Here is a 22,130-nt window from a genome sequence, read left to right as displayed (position 1 = left end):
CTGCTTAGTAGTAAATCAGAATGTCACCACTTGACCTTGGCAAAGTTATCTGGTAATGAGGATGAAAGGTGTATGGAACAATTTGTGTCTGAATCACCAAGTTTTCCTTCAACAGGACAAATGTGTCATCTGTTTTGTCATGGCTGGTCTTGAGCAATAGAACCTGTGGTGGCCATAGAGAGGAATGGGAAGGGCACCAACCTGCAGGTCAGAAGGTGATATTCACACGCAAGTATACTTCTGTAAATGCATAGACTTCCTGGAAGAATGCACAAGAAACTGGTAACAGAGGTTGCTGCTGCAGTAGGTCCTGAAGTGGGAACCTGGTGAGTCTAGGGTGGGAAAAAAATTTATTCTTTGTGTATGCCCTTTTTTCATTTTTAAACTCTTCTGCATGTCTCTCTCTCTCCCTCTCTCTCTCTCTCTCTCTCTCTCTCTCTCTATATATATATATATATATATATATATATCATTCAAGAAAATGAATAATGATATCAAAAGACAGAGTGAGAAAGAATACATGAGTATATATATATATATATATATATATGTATGTATTTGACTCCACATTAAACTGGATGGATCATTTTCTCCCTCTAGACCTTAGAAACCTGTTTTCTAAAATGAAGTGGCCTAGAGTTTAGAGTAGAGAAATAGCTAATATTTGTTAAATCAGGGACTCCACAATTATAGAAAATAAAAATTTTCATCTGAGTCTGATGTTGGAGAGATACAACATATATAGTTAATAATAACAATATGAACCAAAAGCCATATCTTACTAGCCATAAAGTTCAAAATTCATTGTTTGTATATTGAGCAGCTGCCCTGAGAAGGAACATTCGGAAAGTAAGAGGGGAAGAGACAAGTTGCTTTTTATTGGGTGGAAGCTGTGGTAGACAGGAGAGCAAGGTGGCTAGCAGCCCAAAGGACAATACAAAACAGAGCACATTCATGGGCAGAATGGCTTAAGACTCTGTGTCTAACTGGGGTCATCGCTTCACAAGAGCCTCTGCCCGTCTTTGCTTTATCTGGGAACAAACTTGGGTGTGGCTGCCTTTGACCAGCCCAGTTGACCTTGTCTTAGCAGTTTCCTGTAACTGGGCTCTGTCCTCATACCTCAGTGTATGCACTTGCCCACAGTTCAGACATCTCCTAACTTTATTCTCACCCACTCTAATTCCATTATAGCTTTCACTGGGGAAGACAGCTCAGTTCTCTGTCCTTGCACTTTCTCTAGCTGGCTTTTGAGTTGCAGAAGTGATTTCACCCTTAGTCACGTAAGACTGAATGTCTGCCGCCTAGTTTGGAGCAGATAATGTGGAAAAGAGACTAAGCTTCAAAGCCCATCAGGCAGGGCCTACATTCACATTTCAAAGGTTTCCTCACTTGGCTGTAGAAATATAACTAAGCTGCTTAAAATCTCCATGCCTGCTGCTTCATTTGTAATGTAGTCCCTTAGTTATGTACCATGAGTCTGGAAAGAACTGTTAACACAAGCTATTCTGGAAAAACAGCATTCTCATTTGAACACTCAGAGAATCCAGAGCACAAGCCTCAACCATGGCACTGTCGACATTTTGAACCAGATAATTCTTTGCTGTGGAGGGCTGTTGTTGTGCGTTGTAGAATGTTTAGCAGCATCCCTAGCCTGTACCCACTAGATGCCAGTAGCACTTCCCCAAACCCGTATGTGACAACCAAAAATAACTTTAGACATTGCCAAATGTAATGTCTCTGAAGGTGGAGGGGGAAATCGCCACAGGTTGGAAACTACTGATTCAGAGGATGATCTTCCTATCAAGTTTCATTTTGGTTCGTACAGAGTCAGACTAGGGTGGGCATCTGGACAATATTGTCTCTTTTCTGATGTTCCTTACCTTGTGCCTTCAATCCAGCTTCATTAGGCAGCTCTCTAGGGCGACAGGAACATGGTTGTCCCAAGAGTTAAGGCTTTCAGAGTTTAGGGAGAGCTTCTACAAGGCAAACAAACTTGGTCTTGCTGATGTTGACCAACTCTTAGGTAAAGCTTTCACATGTTATTACTGTAATCGAGTTTCTATCTCAGCAAAGCTCTGTAGGAAATCAGGGAGTGAGGAGACACCGAAAATTCCATAAAAAGGGAGAACTCAGTAGCAAACTGCCTGCCTCAAGAACTGGCAAACTACAAGAGTAATCTCTCTCCTTTCTTTCTAGGTCTCAGACTACAGCGCTCCCTGCCAACCAGCTGCCATCTCTCCCCACCCAGTCAGTCTGGTGATCAACAGCATCCACGTCAGGAACTGCAGGCTGTGCCTTAGGTTTTGAACTCTTCTTGGATGGATATTTATATTTATCAGGTCTTGAAGTCAAGCCGAGGAATTTGTACTCTCAATGGGATGGTTAAGAGAGAAGAACATTTGTAATAGGTGGGAGGGTGACTGTGTTAGATGCATCAGAGTCATTTTGGGTAATGGGAACTGAGAAATACTCCAGGATGAGTTGATCAGAATGGCACTCATGATGTTCTAAGATGATGCTTCAGTGAGAGAAGAGGATAGGAACCAGAAGATAGGCAAAGAGAATGTTTAAAATGAAGGGAGATATGAGGAGAATGAGGGCAGTGGCTTAGACTCCTCTTTATGAAGAAGATGGTGGGTGCACACAGCATATACAGATTGTTTTTAAGACAGAGGACACCTGAGACTCTGATGGTTGGGGAGAAGAAGCCAGTAGAATAGAAGAGGTGCTAGAGAGGAGGGACCAACCAAGGAAGCAAAATACCAGAGAAGAAACATCCCTCCCCTTGAGACTTGTGGAAAGAAGTAGAATAAGAGGAAATTCCCTTATAATTTACTGTTTTCAATTAAAAAGTTGAAATGCCCTTCATAAAATGCACATGAGAAAATAAAATATGAGACTGTTATCAGCCAGGAACACTCTAATTTAAACCAGCTTGAGAAATCTGTGGGTAATAAACTAGTGATTAAGTATTTATTAAACTTTTATTGTTCACATGCCCTAAGTGTTTGGACTTCTGCCAATACTCTGAAAAGAAAGACAAAATTATTTCAAACTGTTTACATTATATTAAATAGAAAACTTTGAGTATTAATCTGGACTTAACATCTTGTAACTTTTAGTCATCTTCAACCAAGCTGGTCGCTATTATCTCTTATAACGAAAAAGGTGTGTGCCCAATTAAGTGGTTGAATATTGACTAAGCACCTACGACTTACAAGTACTAGTGTTCAGTCCTGGTTTAGTGGCTGTCAGAAAAATGGTGGAGGAACAGGGTGGAGAGCTGTGCCAGGATGGCCTGGAGAGCCAGAACTGTGATGAGCTGTCCAGACGCACAGCAAATATTTAAAGCCTAGAATCTCAGGCCCTTGAAACAGGAAGTTTTATAGCACAGTATATACAAAATATTTTATTATCAGTGGAGTAGTGGATATAATACTGAAGAAACATCCTCTGTTCGTAGGAAGGGAGATCAAAAGAAAGAAATCCTTCTCTTTGGCAATGTTTTCATTGTGCCAAAGATAAAGCAAGGGAGTCCTTTGACGAACTTTTTATTGGAGTCTGAGTTTAAATATGTGGCACATAAACAAATAACAATCTCCTCAGCTTAGACTCCTCATCAGTTTAAAATAGACCAATAATATCTTCTTGCCTGAAGACGGTTGGCTGGGCTGGATGCTATTTTTAAAGTCCACTTGAGCGCCAAGATTTCTATTTCTATGATAAAACCAGTCTGATGCATAGAAAATATAATGCATTTATTGTTCCTTTTCTTTTTTTCTTTTTTTTTTTTTTTGTGCTACGCGGGCCTCTCACTGTTGTGGCCTCTCCCGTTGCGGAGCCTGTGCTCTGGACGCGCATTGCCAGTGGCCATGGCTCACGGGCCCAGCCGCTCCGCGTCATGTGGGATCTTCCCGGACCAGTGCACGAACCCGTGTCCCCTGCATCGGCAGGCGGACTCTCAACCACTGCGCCACCAGTGGTTGATGGGTCGATTGCGCCCAATATTGTTCCTTTTCAAACAAATCCATTTTTCTCTTGAACACAGGGACAATTTACCGTGCTTTTTTGTTTTGGCAATTTAGGAAGGGTTTCCATGGTCTCTGTGGCCTCTTGATCAGTTTTTCTGTGCATCAGCTTGACCATAAGATTATCTGAGGCCAACATTGTCACCTCTTTGGATGTATGTTTGCTGGCATGCATTCCCCCTGGGGGCAGTAAAAATTGGTTTGGGGGTGATGTAATCTTAGATAATATATTGGTTTGCAGGCCACCAAAGGGCCACGATACATAAACAGATACAAGGTATATCTGTGGTAATTAAATTTCATGGTGATGGTAGGGGGGAGAATTAGGGGAAAAAATGTAAAAATACTCAGAGGGGAAGCAATAATAAAATAAATGGAGAAACACTGACCCGGGCAAAGAGTCCTGAGGGAGGGTAGGGGTGTAAGATCTTTTGGGTAGGACTTTAACCCATCAAATACAACAGTTTTTTTTTTTTTTTTTAAGTTTTAGAAGCCTATATTTAAAGTATATCTTCCGCCTTTCTTTCTAATCGACTACAGGACACATTTTGCAATGTTTTAAATTTAGACATTTTCAAATTACTTTCTGTAAAGACCTTTCTTGTGACAAAAGGCATATCTTGAAAAACAACTGTCTCTTTTCAGGTCAGACTGTTCTGTGTGGCAGTCTGGAAGAGAGGTCTTGCAGGAGGCAGTAGAAGGAGAGTCGTTGAGCACGTGAAAGACATACGTTTCAATCCCAGATTTGCTTCGGATGAGCCTTGCAATTAGGGGCAAGCCGAGTAAAGCCGCGGAGCCCCTGTTTCCTCATTTGTAAAACAAGTCTGCTAATGCTTCCTGTTGCAGGGTTCTAAAGGATTTGAGACAACTGATGTCAGGTGGCTGGCGCTGGCTGTTTCTGAGTTAGGTGGTAAGGCCAATAGGTAGCAGAGGCCAATAACTGGGTAGAAGAGGACAAGATGCCCAGTGGACCTATTTTGCCAAATTCCGCAAACATCCTATTGGAGTTCCTGCTGCTGCTGTTAAAAAAAAAAAAACTGTGCCCCTGCACAGTTTAAATAAATTCAAAAGGACTATCAGTAACTTTCAGAGTAAGATTTGGGCTTTGCATCAATGAAGAGACATCAGGACAATCAGAGATACCATCAAGGAGCAGCACTTTGCCTGCTCCATAAAATCACCATGATTTAGTCCTTTAATGAAAAAAGGGGCTTGTGCAGGCACAACAGCTGTGGTTTTATGAGGGGAAAATAAACCAGAATTCCTTGTGGTGGGGCTGTTGCCACAAGGGGTCAGATCTGGATTTTTGGTGGAGGCTGGCATATCCTACAGTGACAAAAACATGATTGGAAGTCAGATAGCTTGAAATAACTTGCTTGTTTTAGGGGAGAATAGCTCAAGCAATACCAAACCTGACTAGCTCTCTTTAAGTAAGGACTTCAGTGTTTTTGATCTGAGGTTAAGTTGAGTGTCTGGAGTGGGAACAGAAGAAGGAATACCATTATCTTTAAGCTTGCCCTGGTTGCTGGTTGCCCACTTAGCACATGTGAGCAGTTTAACTGTCACCATGAATAAGGGCTTTTTTTTCCCCCAAGGTTATAAACAGAGATGCATAAATATTTTGGATCCATCAGCCTCCAAGTATTCTTCAGATGTTTTGAGTTCAACAAAACAGAATACACTGTGCTGAGTACATTCTCCCTTGCTTTTTGAGGATCACGTGTGATTTATAGGAAATGGAATCCATATGTTTCTGCTTCATTTACACTTAACTCATCAAAAGATTGTGTTGTAAAGCTGTGTGATGTCCAAGATGGCTTTTTGAGCTTGGTGGTTTCTTTTTTTTAAATAAGCTGCTTAAAAGTTTTTGTTCCTTTAAAAGTTAGAGAGAGAGAGAGAGAGAAGAGAAAGATACCTAGGAAGGCCTGTTTTGCCAAGATGAAATAGATTTGAACACCAGGAAGTTCAATTTAAGCTGAAACTACAAACCAAAGAATTTCAAATGGGTCCAGAATTTGGAAGAAAACAAAGGTTCCTCTCCAGTCACTTTCCGAAGCATCTCCGATGAATGCAGAAAAGCAGCTGGCCACTCAGCAACCCCACTAAGGGAAGAGAGGGCTGTGAATGCACCATTAGTGACCCAGCTAACACATGTGCCCACTGCTGGAAGAGCTGTTATTCTCAGGCCTCCTGAGACCAGTCACTCTAGTCCAGATAAAGAACTTTTTGCCCTATTTTAGCATGGAAATATCTGCTCTCCTGGTGTTTTCCCGGGATTGTCCTGTCCTAGGCCAGCATTTCCTATTTGTTCTTCTGCCATCTGGCCCAAATAGCTGGCCACTAGACTGAATACTGTGTGTGCATTTGGGATGGTGTTTATTTATTGGACTACTTCTTTAGAGAAATATCTTGTTTAGCTCACAATAGAGCCAAGAAAGCATGCAGTTTGTATAAAGTAAGAAATATGTTAACGAGGGACCCACAAGTTTGTAAGAAGCCAAATGTAAAACTAAGTTTTCTTTCGCCATCTCAATATTTAGTCACTCTCATAGCAGCTCTTTAATCATTTTAGACATGCTTTATCATCTATATATGGCATCTTATGAAAGTTTTCAGGAGAAAAGCACCCAAATTAGAACTATTTAATGTGATAGTATAATTGAGATAACTATAAATCTCTGTAGAGGACTTATCTGCTCATCTCTAGAACAATATATAGTGTTCGATGTGAAACTTCATTATCCAGTGAGGTCTTTTAGATTGTGTGGTCTGAAGTCATTTCAACAGAATTAATAGTCCTGTGAATTACTTATACATACCAATTCAGTTATCTGGGGGTGAGGGGCAGGATTTTGGAATCTTTTCTTTTTTATGTGCAGTTTATTTTTATATATTTATTTATTGGCTGCGTTGGGTCTTTGTTGCTGCGTGTGGGCTTTCTCTACTTGCAGCAAGCGGGGGCTACTCTTTGTTGTGGTGCACAGGTTTCTCATTCTGGTGGCTGGTGGCTTCTCTTGCGGAGCACCGGCTCTAGGCGTGTGGGCTTCAGTAGTAGTGGCACGCAGCCTTCAGTAGTTGCAGCACACGGGCTCTAGACTACAGGCTCAGTAGTTGTGGTGCATGGCGTTAGTTGCTCCGCTCCACATTTGGGATCTTCCCAGACAAGGGATCGAACCCATGTCCCCTGCGTTGGCAGGCGTATTCTTTTTTTTTTTTTAACATCTTTATTGGAGTATAATTGCTTTACAATGTTGTGTTAGTTTCTGCTGTATAACAAAGTGAATCAGCTATATGTATACATATATCCCCATATACCCACCCTCTTGCGTCTCTGCCCACCCTCCGTATCCTACCCCTCTAGGTGGTCGCAAATTACCGAGCTGATCTCCCTGTGCTATGCAGCTGCTTCCCCCTAGCTATCTATTTTACATTTGGTAGTATATATATGTAGTGTTATTCTCTCACTTCATCCCAGCTTACACTTTCCCCTCCCTGTGTCCTCAAGTCCATTCTCTACATCTGTGTCTTTATTCCTGTCCTGCCCCTAGGTTCATCAGAACCATTTTTTTTTTAGATTCCATATATATGTGTTAGCATACGGTATTTGTTTTTCTCTTTCTGACTTACTTCACTCTATATGACAGTCCCTAGGTTGATCAACTTCACTAAAAATAACTCAATTTTGTTTCTTTTTATGGCTGAGTGATATTCCATTGTATATATGTGCCACATCTTCTTTATCCATTCATCTGTCAGTGGACACTTGGGTTGCTTCCATATCCTGGCCATTGTAAATAAAGATGCAGTGAATATTATGGTACATGACTCTTTTTGAATTATGGTTTTCTCAGGGTATATGCCCAGTAGTGGGATTGCTGGATCATATGGTAATTCTATTTTTAGTTTTTTAAGGAACCTCCATACTGTTCTCCATAGCGGCTATATCAGTTTACATTCCCACCACCAGTGCAAGAGGGTTCCCTTTTCTCCACACCCTCTCCAGCATTTATTGTTTTTAGATTTTTTGATGATAGCCATTCTGACTGGTGTGAGGTGATACTGTATTGTAGTTTGTTGTTTTGTTTGTTTGTTTGTTTGTTTTGCAGTACGCGGGCCTCTCACTGTTGTGGCCTCTCTCTTTGCAGAGCAGAGACTCCGGACGTGCAGGCCATGGATCACGGGCCCAGCTGCTCCGCGGCACGTGGGATCCTCCTGGACCGGGGCACGAACCCATGTCCCCAGCATCAGCAGGCGGACCCTTCCCACTGCACCACCAGGGAAGCCCCTGTATTGTAGTTTTGATTTGCATTTCTCTAATGATTAGTGATGTTGAGCATCCTATCATGTGTTTGTTGGCAATCTGTATATCTTCTTTGGAGAAATGTCTATTTAGGTCTTCTGCCCATTTGTGGATTGCATTGTTTGTTTTTTTGATATTGAGCTGCATGAGCTACCTGTATATTTTGGATATTAATCCTTTGTCAGTTGCTTTGTTTGCAAATACTTCTCCCATTCTGAGGGTTGTCTTTTCGTCTAGTTTATGGTTTCCTTTGCTGTGCAAAAGCTTTGAAGTTTCATTAGGTCCCATTTGTTTATTTTTGTTTTTATTTCCATTACTCTATGAGGTGGGTCAAAAAGGATCTTGCTATGATTTATGTCATAGGTGTTCTGCCTATGTTTTCGTCTAAGAGTTTTATAGTGTCTGGCCTTACATTTAGGTCTTTAATCCATTTTGAGTTTATTTTCATGTACAGTGTTAGGAAGTTTTAGAATTTCATTCTTTTACATGTAGCTGTCCAGTTTTCCCAGCACCATTTATTGAAGAGGCTGTCTTTTCTCCATTGTATACGCTTGCCTCCTTTATCAAAGATAAGGTGACCATATGCGCGTGGGTTTATCTCTGGGCTTTCTATCCTGTTCCATTGATCTATATTTCTATTTTTGTGCCAGTACATGCTGTCTTGATTACTGTAGCTTTGCAGCATAGTCTGAAGTCCAGGAACCTGATTCCTCCAGCTCCATTTTTCTTTCTCAAGATTGCTTTGGCTATTCAGGGTCTTTTGTGTTTCCATACAAATTGTGAAATTTTTTGTTCTAGTTCTGTGAAAAAGCCATTGGTCGTTTCACAGGGATTGCATTGAATCTATAGATTGCTTTGGGTAGTATAGTCATTTTCACAATGTTGATTCTTCCAATCCAAGAACATGATATATCTCTCTATCTGTTTGTATCATCTTTAATTTCTTCAACAGTGTCTTATAGTTTTCTGCATACAGGTCTTTTGTCTCCTTAGGCTTATTCCGAGGTATTTTATTCTTTTTGTTGTAATGGTAAATGGGAATGTTTCCTTAATTTCTCTTTCAGATTATTCATCATTAGTGTATAGGCCTGCAAGAAATTTCTGTGCATTAATTTATATCCTGCTACTATACCAAATTCATTGATTAGCTTCAGTAGTTTTCTGGTAGCATCCTTAGGATTCTCTATGCAGAGTATCATGTCATCTGCAAACAGTGACAGTTTTACTTCTTCTTTTCCAGTTTGGATTCCTTTTTTTCTTTTTCTTCTCTGATTGCTGTGGCTAAAACTTCCAAAACTATGTTGAATAATAGTGGTGAGAGTGTGCAACCTTGTCCTGTTCCTGATCTTAGAGGAAATGGTGTCAGTTTTTCACCATTGAGAATGATGTTGGCTGTGGGTTTGTCATACATGGCCTTTATTATGTTGAGGTAGGTTCCCTCTATGCCTACTTTCTGGAGAGTCTTTATCATAAATGGGTGTTGAATTTTGTTGAATGCTTTTTCTGCATCTACTTAGATGATCTTATGGATTTTATTCTTCTGTTTGCTAATATGGTGAATCACACTGATTGATTTGCATATATTGAAGAATCCTTGCATTCCTGGGATAAATCCCACTTGATCATGGTTTATGATCCTTTTAATGTTTTGTTGGATTCTGTTTGCTGGTATTTTGTTGAAGATTTTTGCATCTATGTTCATCAGAGATATTGGCCTATAGTTTTCTTTTTTTGTGACATCTTTGTGTGGTTTGGTATCAGGGTGATGGTGGCCTCGTAGAATGAGTTTGGGAGTGTTCCTTTATCTTCAATTTTTTTGGAAGAGTTTGAGAAGGATGGGTGTTAGCTCTTCTCTAAATGTTTGTTAGAATTTGCCTGTGAAGCCATCTGGTCCTGGGCTTTTGTTGTTGGAAGATTTTTAATCACAGTTTCAATTTCAGTGCTGTGATTGGTCTGTTCATATTTTCTATTTCTTCCTGGTTCAGTCTCAGAAAGTTGTGCTTTTCTCAGAATTTGTCCATTTCTTCCAGGTTGTCCATTTTATTGGCATAGAGTTGCTTGTAGTAATCTTTCACGATCCTTTGTATTTCTGAAGTGTCAGTTGTTACTTTTCCTTTTTCATTTCTAATTCTGTTGATTTGAGTCTTCCCTCTTTTTTTCTTGATGAGTCTGGCTAATGGTTTATCCATTTTATTTATCTTCTCTAAGAACCAGCTTTTAGTTTTGTTGATCTTTGCTATTGTTTCCTTCATTTCTTCTTCATTTATTTGTGATCTGATCTTTATGATTTCTTTCCTTCTGCTAACTTTAAGGTTTTTTTTCTTCTTTCTCTAATTGCTTTAGGTGTAGACTTAGGTTGTTTATTTGAGATTTTTCTTGTTTCTTGTGGTAGGATCATATTGCTACTAACTTCCCGCTTAGAACAGCTTTTGCTGCATCCCATAGGTTTTGGGTCATCGTGTTTTCATTGTCGTTTGTTTCTACGTATATTTTGATTTCCTCTCTGATTTCTGCAGTGATCTCTTGGTTATTTAGTTGTGTATTGTTTAGCTTCCATGTGTTTGTATTTTTTACAGTTTTTTTCCTGTAATTGATTTCCAATCTCACAGCATTGTGGTCAGAAAAGATATTTAATATGATTTCAATTTTCTTAAATTTACCAAGGTTTTGTGACCCATGATATGGTCTATCCTGGAGAATATTCCATGAGCACTTGAGAAGAAAGTGTATTCTGTTGTTTTTAGATAGAATATCCTATAAATATCAATTAAGTCCATCTTGTTTAATGTGTCATTTAAAGCTTGTGTTTCCTTATTTATTTTCATTTTGAATGATCTGTACATTGGTGAAAGTGGGGTGTTGAAATCCCCTACTATGATTGTGTTATTGTCGATTTCCTCTTTTATGGCTGTTAACATTTGCCTTATATATTGAAGTGCTCCTATGTTGGGTGCATAAATATTTACAATTGTTATATCTTCTACTTGGATTGATCCCTTGATCATTATATAGTGTCCTTCTTTGTCTCTTGTAGTAGTCTTTATTTTAAAGTCTATTTTGTCTGATATGAGAATTGCTATTCCAACTTTCTTTTGATTTCCATTTGCATGGAATATCTTTTTCCGTCCCCTCACTTTCAGTCTGTATGTGTCCCTAGGTCTGAAGTGGGTCTCTTGTAGACAGCCTATATACAGGTCTTGTTTTTGTAACCATTCAGCCATTCTATGTCTTTTGGCGGGAGCATTTAATCCATTTGCATTTAAGGTAATTATTGAATGTATGTTCTTATTACCATTTTCTTAATTGTTTGGGGTTTGTTTTTGTAGGTCTTTTCCTTCTTTTGTGTTTCCCGCCTAGTGAAGTTCCTTTAGCATTTGTTGTAGAACTGGTTTGGTAGTGCTGAATTCTCTTAACTTTTGCTTGTCTGTAACGGTTTTAATTTCTCCATCGAATCTGAATGACATCCTTGCTGGGTAGAGTAATCTTGGTTGTAGGTTTTTCCCTCTCATCACTTTAAATATGTCCTGCCACTCCCTTCTGGCTTGCAGTGTTTCTGCTGAAAGATCAGCTGTTAACCTTATGGGGATTCCCTTGTATGTTATTTGTTGCTTTTCCCTTGCTGCTTTTAATGTTTTTCCTTGTATTTAATTTTTGATAGTTTGATTAATATGTGTCTTGGCATGTTTCTCTTTGGGTTTATCCTGCATGGTACTCTCAGCCCTTCCTGGACTTGACTAACTGTTTCCTTTAGGGACGTTTTCGACTATAATCTCTCCAAATATTTTCTCAGACCCTTTCTTTTTCTCTTCTTCTTCTGGGACCCCTATAATTCGAATGTTGGTGCATATAATGTTGTCACAGAGGTCTCTGAGACTGTTCTCAATTCTTTTCATTCTTTTTTCTTTATTCTGGCAGGCCGATTCTTAACCACTGTGCCACCAGGGAAGTCCAGGATTTTGGAATCTTGAAATTTAGAGTTGTTTCCCCTAATTCCTAGCCCTAAAGAACATTTAATAAAATGTTTCTTAATTTCATCATCCAGTGCTAACTGCTGTTAACATTTTAGTGTATGTTCTTTCAGCTCATGCATGTGGGCATGTGCTTGCATACACAGACACACACACGCACATTTTAATGAGATCATATTATTTATTCTGCTTTGTAGCTTCTCTTTTTCATTTAGAAATATATTATGGACTTTTTCCTATGTTAATAAACTTTTTTACCTCATCAGGTTTAATACAGAACTTTAAAAATAATGTTTTTAGGATTGTACTATGATTAGCTTAATATCTCAGAGTCTTTTTATATGTAGGGTTTTAAAAAATCTTTATTTTAGATACATTTTTAAATGTTGACCTTAGTTTTTAAAAATGTTTTCTATATTTTAAGACACATTAGAAAATAAACTAATTATCTTCTGCATCTTGCATTTCATTATATTTTGGACCAATGCACACTTTGAGAACCATGGAGAATATCCATCTCCCTCTTTTAGAAGAGGCCAAGCATTCCTATATAGGTGATACTTTTTAAAGACCCTAGAAAAAATCAATAGGACAATCAGTAATTTTTTTTCTTCCTTAGGAAAAAAAAAGTGTTTCCACCCCATTCCATTGCCAAGAAGAGCCTTGTGACTTAGATTAATCTGCCTCCCTTTCTGTGATGTTTAGTCCACTGGTAAAACTCCCAGAGTCAACTTCAAAGAAAGTTGAGATCCATACCTATTTTGCTGTCTGTTTCTGAGTTTCTTCACCCCTTGTTTCGGAGTTTTCCAATCTGTTACTATAGAACTCAGTCCTGTCCCTTTTGTTGACAGGTTGCCAGGATACATCCTGGCAACAAAGGCTGGGGTTCCTGTTCCAGGCAGCCAGCCTCACATACTACATGAACTCTTGCAAGAGGGGATGTGAATCGTGGAGCTCCCAGCTAGTCTGCTCCTGTTTCCACCAGCTCCCTCATTGAGGGGTTCAGCAGGCCATGATAAAAGCCAAAATAGAAAGATGAAGAAAAAATGTTACAAGGTGAGTCTCCCAGAAGGTGTTCTTTCTTGGTTGTCTGTCTCAAATCTTACCTTTCAACTAGCAATAATAATCTTGATCTCTTCCACTTCCTTCTCACCACTATGTAGTAATATTTCCTTGCTATAGAAAAGGAATCCAAAGAAAAGTAACCAATTCTTAAGTTAAAAAAAAACCCTCAAATACTACTTAACAAATGAACAAATATTGTTTTACTTCATTGGATGATTCTGACAATAATTGAACTATGGATTAAATGTTTTAATGGCTAAAAGAATCAAATTCCATTTAAAGGGATGATTTTTAAAATTTTCTTAAGAAAAGTTGATAAAATATATTTTTAACATAAATTCAGAATTATATGTTTATAAGCCAGATTATCCATGAAAGAAAAGGGGTGATAAAGGCTATAGTTACTCAGTTGACTTGGTAGTTTTTTTTTAATTGAGATAAAATTCACATGGAGTGAAATGTAACTGATCTTAAGTTTAAATTCAAGTTCCTAAAAAAACAATGAATTTGATATATATATACAACCATGTAAACCATCACCTTAATCAAGACATAGGACATTTCTATCACTCAGAAAGTTTCCTCACATCCCTTCCAGTCAGTCTCCCCTCCTTAGGCAACCACTGTTCTGATTTCTATTACTAGAGAATAATTTGGCCGTTCATGAATTCTATATGAGTAGAATCATACAGTATGTATTCTTGTATCTGACTTCATTGGCTCAGCAGAATGTTTTTGAGATTGTTTCTGTTGCTGTGTATATAAGTAGTTCAATTCCTTTTATAGGTGAGTATTAATGCAGTATAGAATTATTCCACATCTGTTTATCTATTTTCCTATTGATTGATATTTGGTTTGTTTCCAGTTTGGGTCTCCTATAACTAAAGTTGATTTAAACATTCTTGCACATGTCTTTTGGTGGACATATGTTTTCATTTATCTTGGGTTCAGACCTAGGACTAAAACTGATGGATGATAGGGTAGACGTATGTTTATCTTTATAAGGAGCATGAAATGATATGTCATTGTGGTTATAATTTGCATTTCCTTCATGACTAATGAAGTTAAGCATTTTTACACAAGCTTGTTGGAGATTTGCATCTCTTTTTTGTTAAGTATCTATTCATATTTCTTGCCCGTTTTAAATGTGTTTTTATTTTTATATCATCTTTATTGATACATAATTCACATACAATAAAATGCACCCATTTTAAGTACATAATCTGATGAGTTTTGCAAGTGATTACATCCATTTTACCACCAATGATAAAATATAAGAATATGTCCATTAACTTTGTATTTCATTCTCCACCCACCTACCCACCAAGTAATCACTGATCTACTTTCTGTCACAGATTAGCTTTGCCTGTTTAGAATTTCATATAAATGAAATAATTCAGTATATTCTCTTTTGCATATGATTTCTTTTATTCAGTATAATATGTTTGAAAGAGATCTATGTCATTGTGTGTAATTTGTTCATTTTTATTGTGGAGTAATATTCTGTTGTATGAATGTGCCATAATTGGTTTATCCATTTACCTGTTAATGTGTATTTATGTTGTTTCCAGTTTTTCACTGTTAAGAGCTGTTATGAACATTTGTTTTATATTCTATTTGTGGACATATATTTTCATTTCTCTAGGATAATTATTTAGGGACAGAATGTCCATATCATTAGGTAGATATATATTTAACTTTATGAGAAATTGCCAGATGGTTCTCCATAGTGGTTGTAATGTTTCACATGCCCACGAGGCATATATGGGAGTTTTGGTTTTTTCACATCCTAACACTTGGTATTGGTAATTTAAAAAATTTTATCCATTCTAGTGTGTGTACAGTGGTATCTCTGTGGTTTTATTTTGCGTTTTCTTCACAAACAGCAAAATGATATATACTGTTGTTTCATGAGCTTGTTGATATTTTATACGTTTTCTGTTGTGAATAATCTATTCAAAGCTTTTGCCCGAATTAGGCAACCCATATTGGGTTGCTTGCCATATATGTGTCAAATATATGTATTGAAAACATTTCTTCCCAATCTGTGGCTTATCTTTTAATTTTCTTAATGGTATTTTTTAAAGAGTAGAAGTTTCTAATTTATATGAAGTAAAATTTTAAATTCTTTTTCTTTTATGTTTAGTGCTTTTTGTGTTTTGTCTAAGAACTCTTTGAAAATATTGAGGTCATAAAGTATTTTCCTATACTTCTAGAAGCTTTATAGTTTTAATTTTTATATGTAGTTCTATGATCCACCTCGAGTTAATTTTTGTGTTTGGTGACAGTAGATGGTTGATATTCATTTTTCTGCTACATGAATCCAGTGGTTCCACCATCATTTGTTTAAAAGATTTTCCTCGCTCTATTGAATTGTCTTGGCATCTTTGTCAAAAAAGAATTGTTCACATATGTGAATCAGCCATATTTCTGGACTCTATTCGGCTACATTAATCTATTTATTTGTCTTTATTGGCATCATTAATTTTTAATAAGCCAGCTCATCTTGGCTTGCATGTAATAAAACAAATATTCAAAACAGATATACAAGTTGAGTCCTTCCATGACTGCTTGCCAGTGGAACCACGCACAAGAGTTTGAATCAGGTTGGGCATTCTGTCTTGTATGTTGTCCAAATCTTTACCTAGGCAGTAATCTGACTTTAAGCAATTCTGTAATAAGCAAAAGCTAAAAATATACAGTTATAAATTTAATCAAGAATGATAATCCCAGGAAAAGGGATGTATTTTTCAAACCCATTTACACAGAATGTAGCTTGAACTTAATTTTCATTCGTTCAATAATTTATTGAGTGTCTACTGTATTCCAGACACTGTTCTAGACAAGGAAAGTGGGAGGAAAATATTTCTTTGTTCGTAAGGAAACAATACTTAATATAATCTCTACTCTATTGCCTGTTTAATAGTGTATGTCTCACAATTACAGAGAAAAGAAACCCTATGCCTGATAAAATAAGCATCAGATTAAAAGTTTTTATGCATTCCTATGAATTGACAGAAAATTATCAGCACTCAAATGTTTAATAAGGAAAAACATTTCCTCAATCTTTCCAAGTTTGCTATCACCATCATGAATATACATTTCTTTTGAGCCTGAGAATGTAAGCTATCATTTCTGTCAGTTGCATTTTCCAACTTGTTTTAGAAATTGAATCTTATATATTATTTCTAAGAGAACTTGGTTCACAAACTGGACCTTAATATGGCTGTTTCTTCTCTGGATCTATATAATTTAAATGAATATTATTTTATTCTATTTTTAAAAAAATTTTAATTTAATTTTATTTTTATACAGCAGGTTCTTATTAGTCATCAATTTTGTACACATCAGTGTATACATGTCAATTCCAATCACCCAATTCATCACTCCACCATCCCCACACCCTGTGGTTTTCCCCCCTTTGTGTCCATACGTTTGTTCTCTACATCTGTATCTCAACTTCTGCCCTGCAAACCGGTTTATCTATACTTTTTCTAGGTTCCACACACATGTGTTAATATATGATATTTGTTTTTCTCTTTCTGACTTACTTCACTCTGTGTGACCGTCTCTAGATACATCCACGTCTCAACAAATGACCCAATTTGGTTCCTTTTTATGGCTGAGTAATATTCCATTGTGTATATGTACCACAACTTCTTTATCCATTCGTCTGTTGATGGGCATTTTGGTAGCTTCCATGACCTGGCTATTGTAAATAGTGCTGCAATGAACATTGGGGTGCATGTGTCTTTTTGAATTATGGTTTTCTCTGGGTATATGCCCAGTAGTGGGATTGCTGGATCATATGGTAATTCTATTTTTAGTTTTTTAAGGAACCTCCATACTGTTCTCCATAGTGTCTGTATCAATTTACATTCCCACCAACAGTGCAAGAGGGTTCCCTTTTCTCCACACCCTCTCCAGCATTTGTTGTTTGTAGATTTTCTGATGATGCCCATTCTAACTGGTGTGAGGTGATACCTCATTTAGTTTTAATTTGCATTTCTCTAATAATTACTGATGTTGGGCAGCTTTTCATGTGCTTCTTGGCCATCTGTTGTCTTCTTTGGAGAAATGTCTATTTAGGTCTGCTGCCCATTTTTGGATTGGGTTGTTTGTTTCTTTAATATTGAGCTGCATGAGCTGTTTACATATTTTGGGGATTAATCCTTTGTCTGTTGATTCGTTTGTAAATATTTTCTCCCATTCTGAGGGTTGTCTATTTGTCTTGTTTATGGTTTCCTTTGCTGTGCAAAAGCTTTGAAGTTTCATTAGGTCCCATTTGTTTATTTTTGTTTTTATTTCCATTACTCTAGGAGGTGGGTCAAAAAGGATCTTGCTGTGATTTATGTCATAGAGTGTTCTTCCTATGTTTTCCTCTAAGAGTTTTATAGTGTCCAGTCTTATATTTAGGTCTCGAATCCATTTTGAATTTATTGTTGTGTATGGTATTAGGGAGTGTTCTAATTTTATTATTTTACATGTAGCTGTCCAGTTTTCCCAGGACCACTTATTGAAGAGACTGTCTTTTCTCCCTTGTATATCCTTGCCTCCTTTGTCGTAAATTAGTTGACCATAGGTGTGTGGGTTTATCTCTGGGCTTTCTATCTTGATCCATTGATCTATGTTTCTGTTTTTGTGCCAGTACTATATTTTCTTGATTACTGTGGCCTTGTAGTATACTCTGAAGTCAGGGAGTCTGATTCCTCCTGCTCCATTTTTTTCCCTCAAGACTGCTTTGGCTATTCGGAGTCTTTTGTGTCTCCATACAAATTTTAAGATTTTTTGTTCTAGTTCCATAAAAAATGCCATTGGTAATTTGATAGGGATTGCATTGAATCTGTAGATTGCTTTGGGTAGTTTAGTCATTTTCACAATATTGATTCTTCCAATCCAAGAAAATGGTATATCTCTCCATCTGTTTTTATCATCTTTAATTTCTTTCATCAGTGTCTTATAGTTTTCTGCATACAGGTCTTTTGTCTCCCTAGGTAGGTTTATTCCTACGTTTTTTATTCATTTTGTTGTAATGGTAAATGGAAGTGTTTTCGTAATTTCTCTTTCAGATTTTTCATCATCAGTGTATAGGAATGCAAGAGATTTCTGTGCATTAATTTTGTATCCTGCAACTTTACCAACTTCATTGATTAGCTCTAGTAGTTTTCTGGTGGCATTTTTAGGATTCTCTATGTATAGTATCATGTCATCTGCAAACAGTGACAGTTTTACTTCTTCTTTTCCAATTTGTATTTCTTTTATTTCTTTTTTGTCTCTGATTGCTGTGGCTCGGACTTCCAAAACTATGTTGAATAACAGTGGTAAGATCGGACATCCTTGTCTTGTTCCTGATCTTAGAGGAAATGCTTTCAGTTTTTCACCATTGAGAATGATGTTTGCTGTGGGTTTTTCATATATGGCCTTTATTATGTTGAGGTAGTTTCCCTCTATGCACACTTTCTAGAAAGCTTTTATCATAAGTGGGTGTTGAATTTTGTCGAAAGCTTTTTCTGCATCTATTGAGATGATCATATGGTTTTCATTCTTCAATTTGTTAATATAGTGTATCACATTGATTGATTTGCATATATTGAAAAATCGTTGCATCCCTGGGATAAATCCCACTTGATCATGCTGTATGATCCTTTTAATGTGCTGTTGGATTCTGTTTGCTAGTATTTTGTTGAGGATTTTTGCATCTATGTTCATCAGTGATATTGGTCTGTAATTTTCTCTTTTTGTGGTATCTTTGTGTGGTTTGGTATCAGGGTGATGGTGGCCTCATAGAATGAGTTTGGGAGTATTCCTTCCTCTGCAATTTTTTGGAAGAGTTTGAGAAGGATGGGTGTTAGCTCTTCTCTAAATGTTTGATAGAATTCACCTGTGAAGCCATCTGGTCCTGGATTTTTGTTTGTTGGAAGATTTTTAATCACAGTTTCAATTTCATTACTTGTGATTGGTCTGTTCATATTTTTCTATTTCTTCCTGGTTCAGTCTTGGAAGGTTATACCTTTCTAAGAATTTGTCCATTTCTTCCAGGTTATCCATTTTATTGGCATAGAGTTGCTTGTAGTAGTCTCTTAGGATGCTTTGTATTTCTGTGGTGTCTGTTGTAACTTCTCCTTTTTCATTTCTAATTTTATTGATTTGAGTCCTCTCCCTTTTTTTCTTGTTGAGTCTTGCTAATGGTTTATCAATTTTGTTTATATTTTCAAAGACCAGCTTTTAGTTTTACTGAACTTTGCTATTGTTTTCTTTGTTTCTATTTCATTTATTTCTGCTCTGATCTTTATGATTTCTTTCCTTCTGCTAACTTTGGCTTTTGTTTTTTCTTCTTTCTCTAGTTATTTTAGGTGTAAGGTTAGATTGTTTATTTGAGATTTTTATTGTTTCTTGAGGTAGGCTTATATAGCTATAAACTTCCCTCTTAGAATGCTTACACTGCATCCCATAGGTTTTGGATCATCGTGTTTTCATTGTCATCTGTCTCTAGGTATTTTTTCATTTCCTCTTTGATTTCTTCAGTGGTCTCTTGGTTATTTAGTAACGTATTGTTTAGCCTTCATGTGTTTGTGTTTTTTATGGTTTTTTTCCCTGTAATTTATTTCTAATCTCATAGCATTGTGGTCAGAAAAGATGCTTGATATGATTTCAATTTTCTTAAATTTACTGAGGCTTGATTTGTGACCCAAGATGTGATCTATCCTGGAGAATGTTCCATGCGCATTTGAGAAGAAAGTGTAATCTGCTGTTTTTGGATGGAATGTCCTCTAAATATCAATTAAATCTATCTGGTCTATTGTGTCATTTAAAGCTTCTGTTTCCTTATTTATTTTCATTTTGGATGATCTGTCCATTGGTGAAAGTGGGGTGTTAAAGTCCCCCACTATTATTGTGTTACTGTCAATTTCCTCTTTTATAGCTGTTAGTAGTTGCCTTATGTATCGAGGTGTTCCTATGTTGGGTGCATATATATTTATAATTGTTATATCTTCTTCTTGGATTGATCCCTTGATCATTATGTAGTGTCCTTCCTTGTCTCTTGTAACATTTTTTATTTTAAAGTCTAGTTTATTGGATATGAGTATTTCTAGTCCAGCTTTCTTTTGATTTCCATTCACATGGAATATCTTTTTCCATCCCCTCACTTTCAGTCTGTATGTGTCCCTAGGTCTGAAGTGGGTCTCTTGTAGACAGCATATATATGGGTCTTGTTTTTGTATCCATTCAGCAAGCCTGTGTCTTTTGGTTGGAGCATTTAATCCATTCACGTTTAAGGTATATTCCTATGACCATTTTCTTAATTGTTTTGTTTTTGTTTTTGTAGGTCCTTTTCTTCTCTTGTGTTTCCCAGTTGAGGAAGCTCCTTTAGCATTTGTTGTAGAGCTGGTTTGGTGGTGCTAAATTCTCTTAGCTTTTGCTTGTCTGTAAAGCTTTTGATTTCTCCATCGAATCTGAATGAGATCCTTGCCGGGTAGAGTAATCCTGGTTGTAGGTTCTTCCCTTTCATCACTTTAAGTATATCATGGCATTCCCTTCTGACTTGCAGAGTTTCTGCTGAGAAATCAGCTGTTAACCTTACAGGAGTTCCTTTGTATGTTATTTGTCATTTTTCCCTTGCTGCTTTCAATAATTTTTCTTTGTCTTTAATTTTTGCCAATTTGATTCCTGTGTGTCTTTACATGTTTCTCCTTGGGTTTATGCTGTATGGGACTCTCTGTGCTTCCTGGACTTGGGTGGTTATTTCCTTTCCCATGTTAGGGAAGTTTTCAACTATAATCTCTCCAAATATTTTCTCGGGTCCTTTCTCTCTCTCTTCTCCTACTGGGACCCCTATAATACGAATGTTGTTGTGTTTAATGTTGTCCCAGAGGTCTCTTGGGCTGTCTTCATTCTTTTTTCTTTATTCTGTTCCACAGCAGTGAATTCCACCATTCTGTCTTCCAGGTCACTTATCTGTTCTTCTGCCTCAGTTATTCTGCTATTGATTCCTTCTAGTGTAGTTTGCATTTCAGTTATTGTATTTTTCATCTCTGTTTGTTTGTTCTTTAATTCTTCTAGGTCTTTGTTAAACATTTCTTGCATCTTCTCGATCTTTGGCTCCACTCTTTTTCCGAGGTCCTGGATCATCTTCACTATCATTATTCTGAATTCTTTTTCTGGAAGGTTGCCTAGCTCCACTTCATTTAGTTGTTTTTCTGGGGCTTTATCTTGTTCCTTCATCTGGTATATAGCCCTCTGCCATTTCATCTTGCCTATCTTTCTGTGAATGTAGTTTTTGATCCACAGGCTGCAGGATTGTAGTTCTTCTTGCTTCTGCTGTCTGCCCTCTGGTGGATGAGGCTATCTAAGAGGCTTGTGTAGATTTTCTGATCAGTATTATTATTTTAAGTAATTTCCCCAAACTCTCTGGTGAATGAAACATTTTCAGGCATATATGCAATTCAAGAAATAAGTTGTGAGTGGTGAAGAATGTGAATGATTCCAGAGCACCCTTCCTGAGGCAGCAGTGGAGATTCCCATGGAGTCTTAAAAACATAGCGAAAGCTTTTCTAAATAGTACAGTATACAAGTACAGCAGGAGGCACACACAGTGTTGGGGGCAACAGGAAAGGAAAATGTAAAGGAGGCAAGTTGCTAACAGTTCAAAAGTGATGACAAACTGCAAATAGAATTTCCACAGTGCAGTGCAACCAAACATTTATTTCAGAGAAGCCTCTAAGAGGAGGCTAATGGAGTTCTCTGCAAACAAAATTTAGTAGGATTCTG

At 37.2% G+C, this 22,130-nt stretch overlaps 1 protein-coding gene across 5 annotated transcripts in view; it reads left to right on the top strand.

The window, feature by feature from the left end:
- LOC101269456 (zinc finger protein 474-like) overlaps positions 1-22,130 on the top strand; it is a 166,837-nt gene that overhangs the window by 22,244 nt on the left and 122,463 nt on the right. For 4 of the 5 annotated variants that reach the window (XR_004482135.2, XM_033423733.2, XM_033423734.2 and 1 more), the window contains exons 2-3: positions 116-326; positions 2,197-13,352. The gene's annotated coding sequence lies outside the window, so the exon portion shown is untranslated. The remainder of the gene's footprint in view (positions 1-115; positions 327-2,196; positions 13,353-22,130) is intronic. The other variant, XM_004267432.3, reaches the window with a different exon arrangement.

The sequence above is a fragment of the Orcinus orca genome, chromosome 3 (genome assembly GCF_937001465.1).
Source record: "Orcinus orca chromosome 3, mOrcOrc1.1, whole genome shotgun sequence".
NCBI classification, from domain to species: domain Eukaryota; kingdom Metazoa; phylum Chordata; class Mammalia; order Artiodactyla; family Delphinidae; genus Orcinus; species Orcinus orca.
This window is presented reverse-complemented; position numbering and strand designations above follow the sequence as displayed.